The 22,547-nt window shown below is 41.0% G+C and overlaps 1 non-coding gene and 1 pseudogene across 1 annotated transcript; one reads left to right on the top strand and one right to left on the bottom strand.

Moving 5' to 3' along the window:
- Window positions 1-3,555: 3,555 nt before the first annotated feature.
- LOC126005421 (uncharacterized) lies at window positions 3,556-3,669 on the top strand (annotated as a pseudogene).
- A 15,176-nt stretch (window positions 3,670-18,845) lies between these two features.
- On the bottom strand, window positions 18,846-18,952 carry LOC126005681 (U6 spliceosomal RNA). The gene has a single exon (XR_007494722.1). It is a non-coding gene; the product is annotated as a U6 spliceosomal RNA (small nuclear RNA).
- Between the last annotated feature and the right edge of the window lie 3,595 nt (window positions 18,953-22,547).

Genomic DNA, 22,547 nt, shown 5'->3' with positions numbered 1-22,547 from the left:
ACCATACTGGGGCACAGGTGTGGGCACAGTGAGAAGCACATCCAGTGGCATCCACAGCTCGCAGGGCTGGGGCTGGCGGTGGGGAGTGGGACATGCAGTCACCTGTTTGCGAATTGGTGCTGGGATCCCTGAACTCTGGACCCTGGAGGCACCCACTTAAGTAGGAGACACACACAGGGAAAGGTACATCCAAGTGGACGTCAGAGGGAATCATGCGCTCTGCAGAGGCCTGGAAGCTTCCAGAAGCAACAATTGCAGCTGCCCAGTGAGGCTCACACTGGAGTTGCTCCCTCTGCCTCCACCCAGGCTCTCTGTCTCAGGACTGGGCGGCTCCAGCTCCCGGGGCTCCATGGCGCTCTCCAGACAGCAGAAGGCAGTAGACCTCTGGGTCTTGTCTCTTCTCTCACCCAAGCAGGTCCCTGGGGGTCAGGAGTAGCGCCACCCCACCCCACCCCCCCCCCCGCCGGGAGGCCCCGGCTACACTCCCTGCGCGTGGCCCTTGAGGGCTGCCGAAAAAGTCGTTAAACAGTCACCCGAAGAGATGCCTATTTATGCACAGGGACACTTCGGCCTTGGTGACCAGGTCAGGGGTGCTGCTGGGGTGGGGCGATGGATCTGGAGGATACCCCCAACTCCAGGGTGCAGCCACCCAGGCGCTGAGCTCCGCGGGGTTGCCTCTTGTCCCCTCTGCCCGTCCAACAAGAAGGATCTTTACTCCTTTCATCTGGCCTCATCTCTGCTTCCAGAATTTCTTCCAAAGGTTTACCGTTTAACCAACTTCTTCAAATCCATTGAAAGGTTAAGATTTCTTGATCTGGTTTTCATTTGGAGAAGTTCATTTGTTTCCTACATGATTTAAAGAAAAACATTTAATTCATTATCAATTCATTTTTTGTGGGATTTCTTGTTTTGTTTTTTGTTTGTTTGTTTGTTTGGATTTTGGGCGATGCCCAGCACAGCTCACTGGTTAACCCTGGCTCTGTGCTCTGGGATCTCCCTCTCAGCCCTGCCTGTTGTGTTAGAGCTCTAACCTCCAGGGAGTTTGTAATTTAGAAATCCTTATTGGTTATCCTTCATCTGAAGGACATGATTTTGAGACTTGAACATAATTCTTTGTGTGTGTGTGTGTGTGTGTGTGTGTGTGTGTGTGTGTGTGTGTGTGTGTTTGGGTCACACCTGGCGGTGCTCAGGAATTACTCCTTGCTCTGTGCTCAGAAGTCACTCATGGCAGGCTCGGAGGACCATATAGGATGCTGGGATTTGAACCGGGGTTCCTCCAGTGTTGGCCATGTGCAAGGCAAACGCCTTACCAATGTGCTATCACTCTGTCCCCAGATTTGAAAATCTTTAGTGCTTATCTGATATGATTCTTTGCCAATTACTTCCCTATATTTGTTGCTTGTCACAGAGAAAATGCAAATTATATTGCACCTGGATTAGGGAACATATTTGGATGGAATTGCAGTTGATACTTGTCCCACTTAGTTTTCTTAAACTCACCATAATTTGGGCCGGAGAGAAAGCTCAGCAGTAAGGCGTTTGCTTTGCATACAGAAAGATGGTGGTTCGAATTCCGGCATCCAATATGGTCCCCCGATTTCTGAGCGTAGAGCCAGGAGTGACTCCTGAACACTGCAGGGTGTGACCCAAAAGCCAAAAAAACAAACAAATAAACAAAAAAACAAAAAAACCTCATCATAATTTTAAATATTACCAGAGAATAAAGAGCGTGGAAAATATAACCATTACTGATAACATGTTTTCAAGCCTTGGTGTCCTAAATGAATAGTGTTCACCTGTATTATATCCGACCATAGGTACTGAAGTTGTTATTCCTATTTTTTTTTTTTTTTTGGTTTTTGGGCCACACCCGGCGATGCTCAGGGGTTACTCCTGGCTGTCTGCTCAGAAATAGCTCCTGGCAGGCACGGGGGACCATATGGGACACCGGGATTCAAACCAACCACCTTTGGTCCTGGATCAGCTGCTTGCAAGGCAAACGCCTCTGTGCTATCTCTCCGGGCCCTGTTATTCCTATTTTAATGATTGAGATTTAGCAAATTGTGTTGTCACATCTCTTTGTTAACTACAAATGAGTAGATATAAGTAGAGACATAAAACAGCAGAATATACTAATCATTTTAGATGGGAGGGAAAATTCAGTCTTCTAAGGAGGACAACAGCACAAATGATCACTTAGAATAAGAGTGACCGCCACCTTGTGATCAATGGGTTAAAGATATTGGTTGGTTGGAATGGTTATAGACTCAAATTGCCCGTTACTTAGAAATAATATTTGACAATTATTGTTTACATAAATATTAATTTGCTTAATGTTTATTTTGGACTGAATGTTGCAATACTTGTTGAGTTATCTAAGCATATTTCATTTTTTAGAATCCTCAGAGAAATCTCTTTATGGATATTTTATTACACAGAAATACCAGCACAGTGAAGTATTTTATTTGATGCTGCAATTGGTTATCCAAAGACGGAAAAGGAGCAGGTAAGAAAACAACACATTTGTAACTTAGACAGTGACATCATACAATTGTGTTTTCTGCTACTTCATGCAACTCTTCCTGAAAACATTTTCTCAAGAATAATTTCAGCCAAGAAGGAAGTTTGTATACTTTATTTTCTTTCATTTTTTATATTTTGTATATTGGTTCCCCAACTGGAAGTGCTCAGTTGTTGACTCCTATTTTCAAGCTCATCTGTTACTCCTCACAGGGATTTGAGATCTAGATGGAGTGCTGCAGATGGAACCCAATTCTGCCACTTACAAATCAAGTGCCCTGTCCATTGTACTTTGTTCTAGTTTGCCAAGGTAATTTATTTAATTGGCAACTTATCAATACTCCCCAATTTATAAAACATGACTCCCTTAAAAAGATGTCTTGAGACATGAATATCATCCATTTTTATTTGCAATATGCTTAACATGATATTTCCTTTTTGTAAACTTTATCAATAGGAAATGCACATTTTGTGATATTTGGATTCTGATTTGGACACATTTGCATGGAATTGAAATCTGAAAAGCATGAATAGTGCCTTTGAGACCATGAAAGGTACACTTTTCTTACCTTCTACGGATAAAAATGTTTCTTTTAAAGCAAAATCTCATGCTTACTAAAAATCAAGAGGGGTCACTATATCAATCACATGATTTCTCTGAGTATCTAAAAGAATTCCTACCAGGGACTGTGAGATAGTCTTGCATGTGGCAGGCACGGGATAGACCTGTGCTCAATTGCTGGCATTTCATATGGTCTCCCAACCTGTAAGGATCGATTTCTGAGCACAGAGACAGGAGTAACCCCTGAGTGCAGCTGAATTTGGCCCCCCCCCAAACCAAAACCAAACAAAAGAAGAATTTCCACCAGGCACAAAGTCCCAAGGAAAGGTAATTGAGAGACAGATTGGCAGTAGGATTCTCTCTGAATCTCTCAGAAGAGCCATTATTACCCCAGCACCATGTGCTCTATGGTGATTCTTCAATGATTCAAGTCAATGAGCTCCATGAAAACATATTAAAAAAAAAAACAACACATCGCTTCTCGGCCTTTTGGCTAAGATCAAGTGTAGTATCTGTTATTTGTTTAATATCTGATACGTCCTCTATCCGAGGACAAGAAAGAAAACATTAAAAAAAAACAAACTACCCTGATAATGGAAAAAAAAACCCCAAAAAAATAAATGCAGACCACCACGCTACAGCAAGAAGATGGGAGTCCTTTAGACCCAAATTGTATCAGTTGGCTCCAGAGAGATCGCAAGGAGGTAGGGTGTTTGCCTTACACGCAGAAGGAGAGTGGTTCAAATCCCAGGATCTGGTCCCCAGAGCCTGCCAGAAGCGATTTCTGAGCTCAGAGCCAGAAGTAACCCCTGAGTGCTGAAGGGTGTGACTCAAAAACCAAAACCAACCAACCAAACAAACAAAAAACCAAATTGTATCAGTTACCTGTCAAACCTCTCTGATAAGGGCTTTTGAGAGGAAATACTTGACACAGCAACTAGGCAAGAGAACGATATTCACATATGAAAAGAATTCAGAATTCACAGTTTGTGCATGATATAGTTCTAGATATATGAAACCCTAAAAACTACAAAAGTTGGGGCTGGAGAGATAACATGGAGGTAAGGCATTTGCTTTTCATGCAGGACAGTGGTTCGAATCCCAGCATCCCATATGGTCCCCTGTGCCTGCCAGGGGTTATTTCTGAGCATAGAGCCAGGAGTAACCCCTGAGTGCTGCTGGGTGTGATTCAAAAACCAAAAAAAAAAAAAAAAAAAAAAACCAAAAAAAAAAACAACAAAAAAACAACAAACAACAAAACTATAAAAATTAGCTTAAAAATAAATATTTGTATAAACAAGTGGCAGATTACAAATTAATATGCAAGAATTCATGGCATTTCTACATACAGATAATGAAAAGAAGGTAATAGACAATCCAATTTAATGCATATTTATCTTTGATCCTAACAAAGATCTGTAGTCTGCTGAATCGATCAGAATTTTTTTTCTCCTCAAACTTCTGAACACAAGACATTAGAACAATATTATCAGAGGCAAAAAAACATTAGAAAGCTCACACTTAAAGACATTATTATTAGAAAAAGTTGAGTAGGATGTCTATTCAACTTTTGGACACAAACTTACTTGAACTGTCCTAAAATTGACTGGGCATTAGCTGAGACTTTTTAGTTTGTAACTAATTTTTTGCTTTCTTTTGTTGGTCACATCTGGCTGAGTTCAGGCCTTACTGTTAGACCTGTGCTCAGGGATTAGTTCTGCAGGAGTGTATGGGATGGGGTGGCTGTGGATAAAGCCCTGTCAGACACAAGTCAAGCATCTTTCCAACTGTACTCCATTTCCTGCCACTATGTGGTTATTTCAAAAAGTGAGTAAGTAATTACAAGTATGGTTTGCCATGAGATAACAATTAATTACCTGTTTAACCATGCTCTCCACACCCAGGGTCTTTCAGTATAGACCTAGAAGTTCCAGATCACATCAGATGCCCATGGCATCTCCAGTGTTGGTTTTAAGTTTGGAGGTCTGCAAGCACTGCTGGTGGGACCCATATAATCTTGGCCCTGTGGGTCCTAGCGGCAACTTCTCCACCTACTGTCACATAAAACTACAGGTGTGGTTGACTGAGAGTCACTAGGTATGACCATTTAGACACCTATGGACATGTTGGGGGGGCCTCTCAGGGCAGGGAATTGATATCTGGGATTGGTTTGTAGGTTAGCATTTTAATCAACCCAATTTAAAACGGGAAAAATCATATGGTTCCCCCAAATGTTTAGAGCTAATTATACTGTTCAGTCTGGAATTCCAGAGGGACTCTAACATAAAGACCATGTTAGATGGACTGGAAGTAAGAATCAGGTCTTTGTGCAGATAATTTTGGGCCAGTGATGGGGCTCAGTGGTAAGACACATGCCTTACTGATGTGAGGTCCTGGTTTTGATTCTCTCTCAAAACCAAAAACAAAGCATGCTGCACTCTATGCTGCACACTATGAGCTCATTAAATAAGTCAAGTATGGTTTTTTATTTTCCAAACTAACATCCCTAGTGAGAAAAGAGCCCTAGAGAGGAAACCTGGTAGTTCCTTCAGACTTGATATCTCAATCCATGCAGAACTGCCCTCCAGAGTATAGAGATCTAGAACCCCACATTTGTCATGTTATGCTTGCCTACATCCACTCACACAACCCCCCAAAATGCCCAAGTGCTCTCACGATCCACTGAATTTCCAGAGAACTCCTAGTATGTACATAGAAACCCCAACATCTTCTAGTTAGGGGCTTCTGTTTCAGATTGTGGAAAATGTGGACAGGGAATGGGACTCAGCAGTGACTGCAGCTCCACCCCAGCACCACCCACATCTCTGAGCTCTATCCCGTTGGCAAAGCCCTGGTGATCCCTAAGTGCCGCAAGCTCCCAACAGGACTCAAAACAATACCCAATAACAACAGGAGAGGGTCATAAGTAAAAGCCTATAAAAATAAAAGGGAAAGAACTTCTAGATTAGGAGTAATATCACTTGGGTTCTAATCCATGCTGTTTCTCCCATTAGAAATTGTTGGGTTAAGACTCTGGAATAGGGGCCTGGAAGGTGGCGCTAGAGGTAAGGTGTCTGCCTTGCAAGCGCTAGCGTAAGACAGACCGGGGTTCAATCCCCGGGCGTCCCATATGGTCCCCCCAAGCCAGGGGGGATTTCTGAGCGCATAGCCAGGAGTAACCCCTGAGAGTCAAATGGGTGTGGCCCCCCCCCAAAAAAAGACTCTGGAATACAAAAAAAAAAAACACAAAAAAACAACCCAAAAAACCAAAACCAAAACAAACCAAATGAATAGGTTTGCACAGACCCCAGGAATAAGATGAAGAGATAGGAGACTGGCTTAAAAAACCATCTGCCCTGTGAGTGACAATGGAGGGATCACTGCCACAGAGCAGTGAGTTGGCTCCAGGAAGACAGAGAATTGGGGCTCCCTAAGGGCAGCAACAAGGGTTGTTTGTCTCTTGTGTCTGGTCTCTGTGATCCTGGAGAAGAACTTCCAGGTTAAAGACATGTGACCTCTTGATGTCTCAGGACATAACCAGTGACACCCAGCAATTGCTCAAATGTGGATGGTCCCTGAAATTATTTAAAGGAGGCCAGAACCCCAGAGACTGTGTGTTTCAGAAAAAGGAAGCCTGGATTTGGTGCCTTCACAGGAGCATCTCCTGACCAAGGAGATGTGAGAGTTTGGATGAGCTGAGCTTAGCATGACCAAACAACTGAGCTATTCCACAAACACCACATCCTCCCAGCCCTACACTGATAAGAACTGGCAGGCTATCCTCACAGGGAATGTGAGCTTATACACAGGTAGTTATCCCTGAACTCTTGCAGTTTTGAGCGCTTTTGCTTCATATCTCTTGCTTCAACTTGCCCTAAGCAATTTCTCAAAATTTCTGTCAGTTTTTTTAAATTAATAAATTAATTTAAATATTATTTTTTTGGGGGGTAGGGTCACACCTTGCCATGCTAAGGAGTTACTCCTGGCAGGCTCAGGGGACAATTTGCAATGCCAGGAATTGAACCATCTTCTGTCCTGGGTAGGCAGATTGTAAGGAAAATGCCCTACTGCTGTCCTATCTCTCTGGCCCCAAGTTCTACAATCTTTTTTGTTTTGGTTTTTTTTGGGTCACACCTGGCAGCACTCAGGGGTTACTTCTGGCTCCATGCACAGAAATCACTCCTGGCAGGCTCGGGGGACCATATGTGATGGCAGGATTTGGACCACTGACCTTCTGTGTGCAAGGCAAATGCCTTACCTCCATGGTATCTCTCTGGCCCCAAGTTCTACATTATTTTTTTGTGTGTGTGGTTTTTGGGTTACACCTGGCAGTGCTCAGGGGTTATTCCTGGCACCATGCTCCTGGCAGGCACGGGGGACTATATGGGATGCCGAGATTTGAACCGATGACCTTCTGCATGAAAGGAAAATGCCTTACCTCCATGCTATCTCTCTGGCCCCAAGTTCTTTTTTTTTTTTTTTTGGTTTTGGTTTTTGGGCCACACCCGTTTGAGCTCAGGGGTTACTCCTGGCTATGCGCTCAGAAATCGCCCCTGACTTGGGGGGACCATATGGGACGCCGGGGGATCGAACCGCGGTCCGTCCTACGCTAGCGCTTGCAAGGCAGACACCTTACTTCTAGCACCACCTTCCCGGCCCCAAGTTCTACATTTTTTTTTTCTTTTTTTTTTTTGGTGGTTTTTGGGTCACATCCGGCAGTGCTCAGGGGTTATTCCTGGCTCCAGGCTCAGAAATTGCTCCTAGCAGGCACAGGGGACCATATGGGACACCAGGATTCAAACCGATGACCTCCTGCATGAAAGGCAAACGCCTTCCCTCCATGCTATCTCTCCGGCCCCAAGTTCTACATTCTTAATGGAAGTAAGTTCATCCTTCTTTGACTCCGTATGTTACTTCAGTTTTATGGCACTTCTGGATGTAACCATGCCTTTGTTTAAATGCACTTGGCTGTTCTATTAAATTTTCAAGCTTTTCCTCTTGTACTTGGGCCTGCATGTTGTCCTCTACAGTCATCACCTGGTACTCCACTTTTTTTTTTATTGATCTCATTCCTTTAGTCCTTCCTTGAAGTAATACCTAATAACTCCTGTGACCCTGTTAGTAGTGCTGATGTCTGGAGCACTGGTAATAGGCACTGACCTTTCTATTTCATGATCTTTGTTATTATAATTGGAGACAAATGAGTAAGTTTCCCTCCTACCATGTCTTGGTCACTACTTTTGAAACTCATGAATCATTTTACATTTTTGTCTTGCCACTTTTGGAGGGTGGCCATCTTAACAGGAACCATGTTTAATAAGAGCTCATAACCTGTCTAAAGGTTTTCTCATTACAAACAGAAAACAGTTTTTCTTTCAGTTCTAGGTCTCACAGCTACTGCTGGAGGAAGACAATATCCTGGCAATAAGAAGCAGAAGCAATTCTCTCCTGAGATTTTCTGTTTGCAAATCTTTCTCCTCTTTTACTTGAGTGAGTTTTCTAACTTCATCTTTGGAGATCTGGTCAATCTGTTAGGTTAAAGATACATTCTTCTCATAATTTTATTCTATAGTTTGATTGCTTTGATTCACTATGCTAATATTTGTTTTGACTTTAGAAAAAACCTGGGTTTTAATCTGATTGTCTATATCGAGACTCTGAATTTAGATTATTGGAAAGTATCTGCCTTTGCTGAAGGAATGTTCTGCTGACATTTCTCAAAAAGGCTTGATCTGTTCTATTGTTTTATCCAATTGCTGAATTTGAATTTGTGCATCATTCTCCAAAGAGAACTGGATATTGTGCCACCAATGTTTTTGAGAGGGTATTTTAATGTGTCCAAACTTTTCTGTTGAATATTGATCATCACACAGCAAGTTCCTGCACTTGTATATGGATCATCTCTGTTGCATATGAACTCAACGTGGTCCATCATTCAGGACTATGATGTGTCATTGAAAATGCTTTTCATAGAAAAAATGGTGGAGCTATTTGGGAACATAAATATATTAGGGTTCCATCTTAGGCTTCTGGCTAGAAGTGTTTGTAAGGTAGTGTGAGCTCCTGAGATGTCAGTAGCTCTGGGCTCAGTCTCAGGATTCCAGCAGCTCTGCTGTGTGGGACAAGCCCAGCCATTCCAGAGTGCCATCAGCATTTGTGTTTCCTGGGCAACATCACTACAGGTGAGGTGTGGTATTCAGAGTGGGAATGTGATCCCGGTTAACACTATAGCCAGAATGTGATCAAGCACACTAGTAAAATGTGTGACCCCCAACAAGCATGTGGAGTGTGGAAGCTTCAGTCTTACAATAGCAACAAAAAGCAGAAAAGGGAGTGATATTGATGATTGTAGGATCTGGGGTAGAGTCACTGTGTCCTGCACCTTTGTGTTAGGGGAAAAACTTAATAAAAATTTAAAACATGTTAGAATATGGACATACTTTTCATTGTTTGCATTGCTTTTGTTTGCAGTGCAACCAGCATTTTTTTTTTTTTTTAGGATTGTTCCTATCAGTATTCAGGGACAAAGCAGTGCCAGCAATCAAACCTGGATCTTCCTCAGTCCAAATATGGGCTAATGTTAAGATTGGTCAATATAAGGGAATGTGTATGGAAATTTGCAGTCTCATAATTCATCCCTTATATGAACTTGATTCTATTTTCCCTTTAATGCTAGCATAAACCATCAATGCTATGCCTTAGGGGTAAGACTGAGCCATGTTAAGGTCAAGGAAAGCAGGGCAGAGACTCTGCAAACTCATTTGCACTTTTGTTAATTGTGTATAGTAAGTTGATTAAAGCAGTTCTTTTCTGGTTTTCTGTTTGTTTTTTTTCAGGGTGTGTGGGCAAAATCAGGAGTAAATCCTGAGCGCCGCCTGGTGAGGGCTCCCTTCCAAAATCTGGGCTTCAAGTCTACTTGCCAGATATTTTTTCGCCTGAAAGGAAGTCAGGAGAGCAGTAGGGTTACGAGGGCTCGGCACCCTGAAATATTCAGATAAGTTCTCTTTGGGGCCAGAGACTTCTCATTAATAGTAATAAAACTCTTTCTGTGTTATTAAAAAGTAAGCTGAATTTGCTCAAAAATTCTTGATATAACTTCTAGAGAAGTAAGTCAAAGGGAAAGGAGAAAGTGATGACAGAATGGAGGTTAGTCTTTGATAGAAGAAAAGTGCCCATATAGTTATACAAATATTATTAGAACCTCATTATTAAATAAAAAAAAATTTTTTTTGTTTTTTTGGGCCACCCCACAGTACTCAGGAGTTGCTCCTGGCTTTGCGCTCAGAAATCACTCCTGGCTTGGGAACCATATGGGATGCTGGGGATCGAACCCACGTATGTCCTGGGTCAGCCACATGCAAGGCAAACACTCTACCACTGTACTACCAGATGGAGACCAGAGTTTTTTTTAGAGGGCCTCTCCTCTTGGAATGGCTCACCATTACTTTTACCATTCTAATAAATTTTCTTTCAAAATGGGACATTTCTTATTTTAGCACCACATGCTTCTCTTGCCTTTTTTCCCCCCTAAAATCTTGAAATGAAAGGGAAGATTGTGTCTTCTGTGTCCCCTTGTTTCTCTTTTCCTTTGAGCCTGTGTGGATCCCTCATCCAGTAGTCTTGGTTGCAGAGCTGAGAGAACTCCTTTGTATTTCTCCTCCACCTTTGGGGATTCCTCTGTCGTGGTGATCACCAGATCCAGGATCTTTACTGAAAAATATTGACTTATTCATTGATAGACCCTGGGTAGTGTTTCTGTTCAGACTCTACAGTGCTTGTGCCTCCAGAGCTACACTGTGGTGCTCCTGGACCTTGTGGTGCCAGAAATTATTTTCAGTATTTGTATGTCAGGCCTAAGTGCTTTTGAACTTGCATCACCCATATTTCTCCTAAATTGCCTACTCGTGCTCCTGTTTTGTTTTGAGCTACCCTTGTCAGGGAAGAGTGTTCAGATGGTGCTGGTATAATTGGGTCATTTGAGAATCCTGGAATTCCTAAGTGAATGGGCTCCACAAATCAGTAGGCTTTGAAGCTCTATAGAGGATTTCAAACATTCTGTTTCATGTACTTTTCTGCCTTTGGTCAAAAGTCTGAGCCTATATCTGTTTAATCGTTTATGTGCATTTAGAGAATGAGCAAAGGTCCAATCACATGTCACTGAGTCCAGCTGATTCTCCAAGGGAAAAAGGGAGAAGTTTGATAGACATGAAGCTTTCATTTCTTAGGTTGTGTATCAGCAGAGGATTGATTTTTTTTTTTTTACCAACATTAGTATTTTCATTTTGTTGTTTTGGACTCATGCTCATTTACACAGAGCTTTTCCAGGATATTTTTCTCAGGGATAATTTCTGTTAGGGCTCACAGAGGTCAAATATGGTGCTGAAAAATGGAACCTAGGTCAGCCACATGCAAGTCAAGCACCCACCCAAATTTATATGTTTCTGGATCTTGTATATATTTTAAAATCTTGTCGAAGGCAACATTTGGGTTGCTTCTGAATCTCCACTCCTAAATCACTCTTAAATTTGCTCAGGGCAACATATGAACACTGGGGTTCCATGCAAGCCATGGGCCCGATGGAGTATCTTGCTCAACTCCTCGCAAATATCTATGAACACAGGAGCTCTGTCCTGCATTAGTTCAAGAGAGAGCACTTGAGGTCCAACATGTGTATTTGGATTCTCCTCTTTACTCATGGGTGGCGTCCAATCATTGGGGAGATGACTTTAAAAGAATTCAAGATATAGTCCAACTCCATGCAAGACTTCAAAGTTAAAAGAAAAAAAATTAAGACATCACTAGAACTTCTTTTTTTAGCACTAGAACTTGTGATTTTTAACTCACTTGCACTTTCCTTTATTGTTTCTATTATGTTGATTAAAACAGTTGTTTGTTGTTTGTTTTTTTAGGGTGTGTGGGCAGGGTGTTTGTGAATCAAACCAGGCCTCATACATGTAAGACAAATGCTCTCCCGAGTTTCTTGAACATGTCACTTTGCTCATTACCATCTTGTTTCATCCATGGTGAATACTTGAAAATACCTTAAGAGTACTTGATAAGGCTTTAAAAGTTAGGAGCTTTCACCATAGCCATAGATGACACTGATGTGCTTTAAATACCCCTCATGAGTCTAGAGAGATTGCTCAGCTTTGACAAATTCAGAATATAAATGCTCTGATCTTCATTAAAATGGAAATATCTCCCATTAGAACCAAAGTTGGGAGCACAAACGAACAGATGTTTTCTACTTTTTTTTTTGTTTGTTTGTTTGGTTTTTGTTTTGGGGCCATACCCGGCATCTCTCAGGGTTTACTCCTGGTTCTGTACTCAGAAATCGCTCCTGGCAGGCTCAGGGGACCATATGGGATGCTGGGGATTGAACACAGGTCCGTCCCAGGTTTATGCGTGCAAGTCAAACAACCTACTGCTCACAGTTTTATTTGATAAATTTTCATTACAGAAAAAAATGGGCTCAGATTATATATTGTTATTATATATATAATGTTAAACATAACATTAAATATTCTGTGGTATTTCTGGTAGAAAAAGGAATATATGGTTTCGTTTACCTTTTAAACTATAATTATGTTGCTTCCCAATTTTCTCTCCTGTAGATTCCTGATGATTCAGAACACTGATGCAAAATTTGGTCACGAATATGACTAAGTGATTCTGACTGGGGAATATTTCAAAAACACGCTGCAAAGGACTAAGAAAAGAAAATGCTGTTTATGGTTAGCAGATATTAAAATGATCATCAGTGTAAGAAATATCTACAGTTAGCACAACATTCAAGTCATGCCAACGGCATGGTTTCCCTGTAAACAACAGTTCATCTTTAGTGACAAAAGCTTTAAGGAAAAATTGCTAACATTATAATCAAGAATATTTGGAGACAACTCAGAATGCAACATATAAAGTCACCTAGAGCTATGAGATGAAACTCAAGTGCACTTGAAACAGCACAAGGGGATTAGAGACAGGATTGGGAGAAAAAAGTTGCTTTTGCACAAGGTCGTCCAGATTTTATCCCCACCTCCACAGAGCATCTCTTTTGGTTCATCACTATCCTGGACATTGGAAACCTTCAGTGAAGTTGGAACTCAAGGACACAAGATGCTCCTAGTGCTAAAAATTGATGTTTAAAGAAAGACTCCACTGTTGTACATGGCTTTGGGATTTTATTCCCAGCCTTAGAAGCTGAATCTGCTTTTCAGTGAAGGAGCGAGAGAAAGTGTATATATACACTCCTCTGAGAGTGGAAAGCCGATTTCTTTCCAGGGTCATCTAGGCAGGATAACAAACTCCACCAGACAATGCCTCACCATTCTCTAGGGCAGTTTGTCCCAAGGACATGAGGGCCTGAGCTCCCTAACAGGAGCCCCCCATATAACATACTGACAGGCTGTAAAATGTCTCATGAACAGTGAACATATACGGTGGAGTTGGATTAACCAGGTACACCCTATTCAGCATATGCTTGCTACTCATTACCATATTACTTAATATTCTAGACTTGAAAAACACAACAACAAAACAACAACCATAACAACAAAAATATTCTAGACTTGAAATATTACGATTGGGCCCAGAGAGATAGCACATCGGCATTTGCCTTGCAAGCAGCCGATCCAGGACCAAAGGTGGTTGGTTCGAATCCCGGTGTCCCACATGGTCCCCCGTGCCTGCCAGGAGCTATTTCTGAGCAGACAGCCAGGAGTAACCCCTGAGCACCGCCGGGTGTGGCCCAAAAACCAAAAAAAAAAAAAAAAAAAAAAAAAAAAAAAAAAAAAAAAAAAGAAATATTATGATTGTTTTGGGAATGTTCTAATTTCATTCTTGACCTTGAACCTTTTTTTCTTCAAAGTTTCCCTCTATCAACATCAATTACAGCAAGGAACTAGAAAACTTTTACACTTTATATGCTGGCTTTATGTTTTGAAGAGGTTTGACTTGTTCCAGATTAGGTCTGTGTATGTTTATGTGAGAGCCTCTGTGGTGGCCACTCCTATGTGTGCTTAATAATGTCTGTTCATATTGCATGTAATGTATGTTTATGTTGTATATTAGCCCTTCTTCTGTTGTACTTAGGCCTTTCTTTTCTATTCTCGCTCACTCTTTAATTCCATATGTATTATTTCTCCTTAGTTAACTCTTTTTACCCCCAATTCTTAACTCCTCATAAATCTTCTTCCTAACTTCTGCTGGTGGGAACCCCACCACCAGGCTGACTCCTGTCTACTCCATTAAGAAGATCCCAGCATCGCTATTGCTGATGTGTTGTCAGTGATCACCTTTTTTTTTTTTTTTTTTTGGTTTTTGGGCCACACCCATTTGACGCTCAGGAGTTACTCCTGGCTATGCGCTCAGAAATCGCCCCTGGCTTGGAGGGACCATATGGGATGCCGGGGGATCGAACTGCGGTCCGTCCTATGCTAGCGCTTGCAAGGCAGACAACTTACCTCTAGCACCACCTTCCCGGCCCCAAGTGATCACCTTTTTTTACCACTTTCTTTCACCATACACTTGCTTGCAATTGGTTTCTGCTTTTGAGAGATCCTTAGATTAACTGGGTCCACCCTATTTGGTATATGCTTGTTTTTTTTTTTTGTTTTTTTTTTACAATTTTTTTGTTACTTTAATTCTTTTTTTTATATTTTATTTGAACACCTTGATTACAAACATGATTGTGTTTGGGTTTCAGTCATGTAAAGAACACCACCCATCACCAGTGCAACATTCCCATCACCAGTGTCCCAAATCTCCCTCCTCCCCACCCCACCCCTGCCTATACTCTAGACAGGCTTTCTATTTCCTTCATACTTCTCATTGTTAGGATAGTTCACAATGTAGTTATTTCTCTAACTAAACTTATCCCTTTTTATGGTGAGCTTCCCGATGTGAGCTGTAACTTCCAGCCCTCCTCTCTTTTGTCTCTGAAAATAACTATTGCAAGAATGTCTTTCATTTTTCTTAAAAGCCATAGATGAGTGAGACCATTCTGCATCTTTCTCTCTCTGACTTATTTCACTCAGCATAATAGATTCCATGTACATCCATGTATAGGAAAATTTTATGACTTCATCTCTCCTGACAGCTGCATAATATTCCATTGTGTATATGTACCACCGTTTCTTTAGCCATTCATCTGTTGAAGGGTATCTTGGCTGTTTCCAGAGTCTTGCTATGGTAAAATAGTGCTGCAATGAATATAGGTGTAAGGAATGGATTTTTATATTGTAGTTTTGTGTTCCTAGGGTATATTCCTAGGAATGGTATAGCTGGATCATATGGGAGCTCGATTTTCTGTTTTTGGAGGAATCTCCATATTGCTTTCCATAAAGGTTGGACTAGACGGTATTCCTACCAGCAGTGGATAAGAGTTCCTTTCTCTCCACATCCCCGCAAACACTGCTTGTTCTCATTCTTTGTGATGTGTGCCAATCTCTGTGGTTTGAGGAGGTACCTCATAGTTGTTTTGATTTGCATCTCCCTGATGATTAGTGATGTGGAGCATTTTTTTCATGTGCCTTTTGGCCATTTGAATTTTTTCTTTGTCAAAATGTCTGTCCATTTCTACTCCCTATTTCTTGATGGGATTAAATGTTTTTTTCTTGTAAAGTTCTGTCAGTGCCTTGTATATTTTGGAGATTAGCCCCTTATCTGATGGGTATTGGGTGAATAGTTTCTCCCATTCAGTGGATGGCTCTTGTATCCTGGACACTATTTCCTTTGAAGTGCAGAAGCTTCTCAGTTTAATATATTCCCATCTGTTAATCTCTGCTTTCACTTGTTTGGAGAGTGCAGTTTCCTCCTTGAGGATGCCTTTAGTCTCAATGTCCTGAAGTGTTTTGCCTACGTGTTGTTCTATATATCTTATGGTATCGGGTCTGATATTGAGGTCTTTAATCCATTTGGATTTTACCTTTGTACATGATGTTAGCTGGAAGTCTAAGTTCAATTTTTTGCAAGTGGCTAGCCAGTTGTGCCAACACCACTTGTTGAAGAGGCTTTCTTTGCTCCATTTAGGTTTTCTTGCTCCTTTATCAAAAATTAGGTGATTGTATGTCTGGGGAACATTCTATGAGTATTCAAGCCTATCCACTGATCTGAGGGCCTGTCTTTATTCCAATACCATGCTGTTTTGATTACTATTGCTTTGTAGTAAAGTTTAGAGTTGGGGAAAGTAATTCCTCCCATATTCTTTTTCCCAATGATTGCTTTAGCTATTTTAGGATGTTTATTGTTCCAATCAACCAAAAGTGATTGATCTACTTCTGTGAAGAATGTAATAGGTGTCTTTAGAGGGATCACATTGAATCTGTACAATGCTTTGGGGAAGTATTGCCATTTTAATTATGTTAATCCTGCCAATCCATGAGTTGGGTATGTTTCCATTTCCGTGTGTCCTCTCTTATTTCTTGGACCAGAGTTTTATAGTTTTATTTGTATAGGTTCTTCACATCTTTAGTCAAGTTGATTCCAAGATATTTGAGTTTGTGTGGCACTATTGTGAATGGGGTTGTTTTCTTAATGTCCATTTCTTCCCTATTATTATTGTATAAAAAGGCCATAGATTTTTGTGTGTTAATTTTGTAACCTGCCACTTTGCTATATGAGTTTATTGTTTCTATAAGCGTTTTAGTAGAGTCTTTAGAGTTTTCTAAGTAGAGTATCATGTCATCTGCAAACAGTGAGAGCCTGACTTCTTCCTTTCCTATCTGGATTCCCTTGATATCTTTTTTCTTGTCTAATCGCTATAGCAAGTATTTCCAGTGCTGTGTTGAATAGGAGTGGTGAGAGAGGACAGCCTTGTCTTGTGCCAGAATTTAGAGGGAAGGCTTTTAGTTTTTCTCCATTGAGAACAATATTTGCCACTCACTTGCAGTAGATGGCCTTAACTGTATATTGAGAAAGGTTCCTTTCATTCCTATCTTGTAAGAATTTTTTTTTTTATCAAGAATGGGTGTTGGACCTTATCAAATGCTTTCTCTGTGTCTATTGATATGATCATGTGATTTTTATTTTTCTTGTTGTTGATGTTGTGTATTATGTTGATAGATTTATGGGTGTTAAACCATCTTTGCATTCCTGGGATCAAACCTTCTTGATCATAATGAATGATCTTTTTGATGAGGCCTTGAATCCTATTTGCCAGGATTTTGTTAAGGATCTTTGCATCTGTGTTCATCAGGGATATTGGTCTGTAATTTTCTTTTTGGTACCATCTCTGTCTGGTTTGGGGATCAAGGTGATGTTGGCTCCATAAAAGCTATTTGGAAGTGTTCCCGTTTTTTTGATTTCATGAAAGAGTCTTGCCAAGATTGGTGGTAGTTCCTCTTGAAAGATTTGGAAAAATTCATTAGTGAATCCATCTGGGCCTGGGCTTTTGTTTTTGGGCAGACATTTGATTACCATTTTAATTTCCTCAATAGTGATGGGGGTGTTTAGATATGCTACATCCTCTTTATTCAACCATGGAAGGTTATAAGATTCCAAGAATTTACCCATTTCTTCCAGGTTCTCATTTTTAGTGACATAGAGTTTCTCAAAGTAGTTTCTTATTACCCTTTGAATCTCTGCAATATCGGTAGTGATCTCCCCTTTTTCATTTCTAATACGAGTTATCAAGTTTCTTTTTCTTTGTTAGTTTTGCCAGTGGTCTCTATCAATCTTCTTTATTTTTTCAAAGAACCAACTTCTGCTTTTGTTGATCTTTCGGGTTGTTTTTTGGGTTTCCACTTCATTGATTTCTGCTCTCAGCTTTGTTATTTTCTTCTGTCTCCCTATTTTTGGTTCCTTTTGTTGAGCACTTTCTAATTCTATGAGCTGCATCATTAAGCTATTCAGGTATGCCCCTTCTTCTTTCTTGATGTGTGCTTGCAAAGCTATAAATTTTCCTCTCAGTACCACTTTTGCTGTGTTCCATAGGTTCTGATAGTTTATGTCTCTATTGTCATTTATTTCTAGGAAAGTTTTGATTTCCTCTTTGATTGCATCTCAGACCCACTGGTTATTCAGTATTAGGCTGTTTAACTTCCAGGTATAAAATTTTTTCTTCTGTGTACCTTTGTAGTTCACATATAATTTCAGGGCCTTGTGGTCAACGAAAGTAGCCTGCAAAATTTCTATCCTCTTGATATTATGGAGATATGTTTTATGTGCTAGCATGTAGTCTATCCTGGAGAGTGTCCCATGTACATTAGAGAAGAATGTGTATCCAGGTTTCTGGGGCTGGAGTGTCCTATATATATATATATATTTGGTAGGCCTCTTTCTTCCATTTCTCTTTTCAGATATAGTATATTTTTGTTGGGTTTCAGTCTGGTTGACCTATCAAGTGTTGACAATGCCATGTTGTGGTCTCCAACAATTATTGTGTTGTTATTGATATTCTTTTTCAGATTTGTCAACAATTGTGTTAAATATTTTGCTGGCCCCTCATTCGGTGCATATATGTTTAGGAGAGTGATTTCTTCCTGCTGTACATATCCCTTGATTAATACAAAATGTCCATCTTTGTCCCTTACAACTTTTCTGAGTATAAAGTCTTTGTCCCTTACAACTTTTCTGAGTATAAAGTTTGAATCATATGATATTAGTTTGGCCACTCCAGCTTTTTTATGGGTGTTGTTTGCTTGGATGATTTTCCTACAGCCTTTAATTTTGAGTCTATGTTTGTTCTGACAGTTTCTTGCAGGCAGCAGAAGGTTGGATTGAGTTTTTTGATCCATTTAGCCACTCTATCTCTCTTTTTTTTTTTAATTTATTAGAATGCTTCACGAATTTGTGTGTCATCCTTGTGCAGGGGCCATGCTAATCTTCTCTGTATTGTTCCAATTTTAGTATATGTGCTGCTGAAGCAAGCACCACTCTGTGTCTCTTAACTGGTGCATTTAGTCCATTGACATTGAGAGAAAGAATTGTCATGGGATTTAGTGCCATCTTAGTGTCAGTTGGTCAATCTTGTTTTAAAGTAGATCTTTCAGTTTTTCTTTTAAGACTGGTTTTGAGTCTGTAAAGTTTCTGAGCTGTTGTTTATCTGTGAAACCATGTATTCTTCAAATCTGAAAGTGAGTTTGGCTGGGTGCAGTATTCTAGGTGAAGCATTTATTTCATTGAGTTTTGTCACTATGTCCTACCACTACCTTCTGGCCTTAAGTGTTTCTGGTGCCAGGTCTGCTGTATATCTCAAGGATGCTCCCTTGAATGTAATTTCCATTTTTGATCTTGCCACGTTCAGAATTCTGCCTCTATCTGTGGGATTCGTCATTGTGACTAGGATGTGTCTTGGGGTGTTTTCCTGGGGTCTTTTTTAGTTGGTACTCTTCGGGCATGTAGGGTTTGGTCGCATGTATTCTTTAGCTTTGGGAGTTTCTCTTTATGATGTTCTTGACCGTTGATTCTTCCTGGAGATTTTCTTCGTGGTCTCTGTGACTCCAATGATTCTTAAGTTGTTTCTGTTGAGCTTATCATAGACTTCTATTTTCATCTGTTCACATTCTTTGAGTAATTTTTCCATTATTTGATCATTTGCTTTTTTCCAATCTCTTCTGCTGTATGAAGTTGCTATGCATCTCATCTTCCAACACACTAATTCTATCCTCAGCTGCTGTTACCCTAATGGAGAGGTTTATCTATATTGTCATTCAATTTGTCTACTGAGTTTTTCAGACCTGTTATTCGACCTGTTATTTCAGTTTGGAGATTTCTGATTTCTGTCTTGATATTTTCTTGGTTCTTATTAGTGTTCTGTTCAACTCGATTTATGCTTCCTTTGAGTTCTCTGAACATCCTCCATATTTCTTTCTCCATATCTGAGAGACTGACTAGTGGGTTTGCCGTTTTCAGGTCATCAGAGTTGCCATTTTCATTCTCTATGCCTGGTACTGGCCTGCATTGTTTTCCCATTGTCAAACTTGTGGGCTTTTCTACGTGTTGTGGTAGTATTCATTGGCTAAATGATGTGTGCAGCTGCGTAGCAAAGCGGAGTGGTCACGCTCCTCTGGCTCCTCCCTGTCTGGGCTGATCAACTCACCTCCAAGGAAGGCTAGCTGTCCACAGATGAAGCCACACACAAGATGAAATCAGGCCGAGATGTAGCACAGCACAGAAGACAGAGAGAAGTGCTGGCTTCAGAATTCCAGCAGAATTCAGCCGGCTCCTCCCTTTATTGGCGGATCAACTCATCTCCAAAGAAGGCTAGCCTTCCGCAGATGGAGCTGCACACAGGATGAAATTAGGCCGAGAACACAACAGAGAAAACGAGAAGTGCTGGCTTCAGAGTTCCAGCACAGTTCAGCTAGCTCTTTCAGGCAAAGTGGAATCTTACCTTTTTTTTTTTTTTTTTTTTTTTGCTTTTGCTGAAGCAGCAGCAGAAGATGCAGAGCAGCATTTGCCGAGGGTTCGAGGCCCGGTTGGAATTATGGCGAAGGATGCCCTTAGATGGCAGAGCTGGCAGAATGGGGTACCGACAGGGTTTAAATTTAAGGCTGCAATCCTGGGAGACAGTAGTAGTCTCTGGGGTCTGCAGGTCAGAGAGGGCCCTGCATCTACGGAGGGTCCTGGAGACTTAAGACAGGGCTGGAGGGCTGGGTGGTCTCTCACCTGGTGCGGCCCTGGGGGACAGTTGCCACGGGGGTCTGCAGATGGATGTTCTGCTGCAGCTCTGAGAGGTCCTGGAGGGACTTAAAACTAAGGAGGCCTGACGGCTGTGCACCAGTTGCCTGTTCTGGGCTGGCCTCTCGCCTGCTGGGGAGGTCGCAGCTCTGGGAGGAAGGCTCCTCTCCGATTTCAATGGCCCTCTCTGCAGGGAGAAGGGTGCAATCTGGGGCAGCAGCAGAGCTTTTCTTCGGGGGCCCAGGGGTGATGCCAGCCAGCTCTGTCTCGGTATATGCTTATTATTCATTGGTCGGAAACATCTTTGGATGAAGCATCTTTTGGATTGGTGCCTTAGACCACTTGTTCTCCACTTGGTCACTCCTGCAGATCTTCTCTCTGATGGCTCTTCATTGAGGCCAGGAGGTAGATATTTTCTCTGACTTGTACTTTTATGTGCCTCTGGCATTCTTTCATTTGATCGTTCAGTTATTCTGTATCTGCATTCTGTTCAACTTACAGTTCATCTTTCTCATGTAGTTTCATAGTCTGGCCTCAGCTATCACAGCTGCTCACCTTTTTTGCTCCCTCATTTTTTCTAGTTGTTATTGAAGTTGTTTGTTTTCTTACTGAAGGCAATGAGGTCTTGTTCTTTGACCTTTGTAATTTTTTTAAATCTAATTGATGCTGAATTTACTCTTCACTATGGTATCTTTAATTTCTGGAGCTCTTTGTATTTCTCTCACATTTGGAGTGAGTGTTCTTCATCTGTTGAACCTGGTCTTTTAGACAGTAAACTTCATTTTGAGACACTTCGATGGTATCCACATCTGAATCTTCTCTTGGGTCTGGTATCTCATTCTGCTGTTGTGCTGCTCTCTCTTGCAGTTTCTCCCACAGTGTTTATTTAAAATTTTCCTTTATGTTCAGTTTGTTTACCTTCAAGTACATATGTCTGAAGATATTATGGATTCTGACCTCAGCCTTCAGAGATGGCTCGGCTCTGTTGCTTCCTGCAGACATTTGTTTGCTTCTATTATAGATGCCACATTATTTTTGTTCCTCCATGTTTTGCTGGCTAATCTCACTTGCCTTAATTGCTTCCACAGTTCTAAAATTCTTTTATATAGTTCTTTATGAAATATCCTCTCACTGCTTCAATGTGCTCACTCTCCGTGATCTTCCACGCAGGAGGCCAACCTTTTTGTGGTTTCTCCATGATTGTCCCCAAACTTTTAAATATACTTTCTGGACTAGGATGATTGCCAACACTTTGTCCTGCCTGCCTTGGTTGCATGTTCTTGTTCTAGCAGTTTCTCAGAGGTGCTCCAATGAAGTGCCCTGGTCAGTTCTTCAATCCGTTGCTCATTGCTCCATTATCCTGACAGTTGTTTATGGACCTGAGGTAGTTCTGCTTCTACCTCTTCTTTCTTGGATTGCAGCATCATCACAAAAATCACCAGTGCTCCTTGATTGCTTTCTGTAACAGACTCAGAGAAGTTAAGACTATGATTTTCAGATGCTAAAACTGACTTTTCTTTTTTGCTTGAAGCTCACAAACTCTTCTTTGGGTTGCCATTGATCTTCTCTGTCTGAAAACTTGGCTTGCTCACTTGTGTGATTAAGCAGTCGCTCAAAATTCCTGGGGATTGTCTTGCTACAGCTGTGTTAACTCAATCTTCATGTTAACAAGTTCTTTGTCTTTCATTCAAATGGGTTCTTAAAGGTGCAAATTAAATATGGACATCCAATTCACACTGCTCTGCTTCACTTAGTTTTTATAAACTTTCTACTTCATCATTTTTTTCTGAAAAGTTTAATTGAAAATGGATCATCAAGGAATTGTTTCTAGTACTAGTTTAAATAC

This window comes from Suncus etruscus, chromosome 3 (assembly GCF_024139225.1).
Source record: "Suncus etruscus isolate mSunEtr1 chromosome 3, mSunEtr1.pri.cur, whole genome shotgun sequence".
Lineage (NCBI taxonomy): Eukaryota > Metazoa > Chordata > Mammalia > Eulipotyphla > Soricidae > Suncus > Suncus etruscus.
The sequence above is the reverse complement of the archived record's forward strand: the minus strand, read 5'-3'. Positions and strand labels throughout refer to the sequence as shown.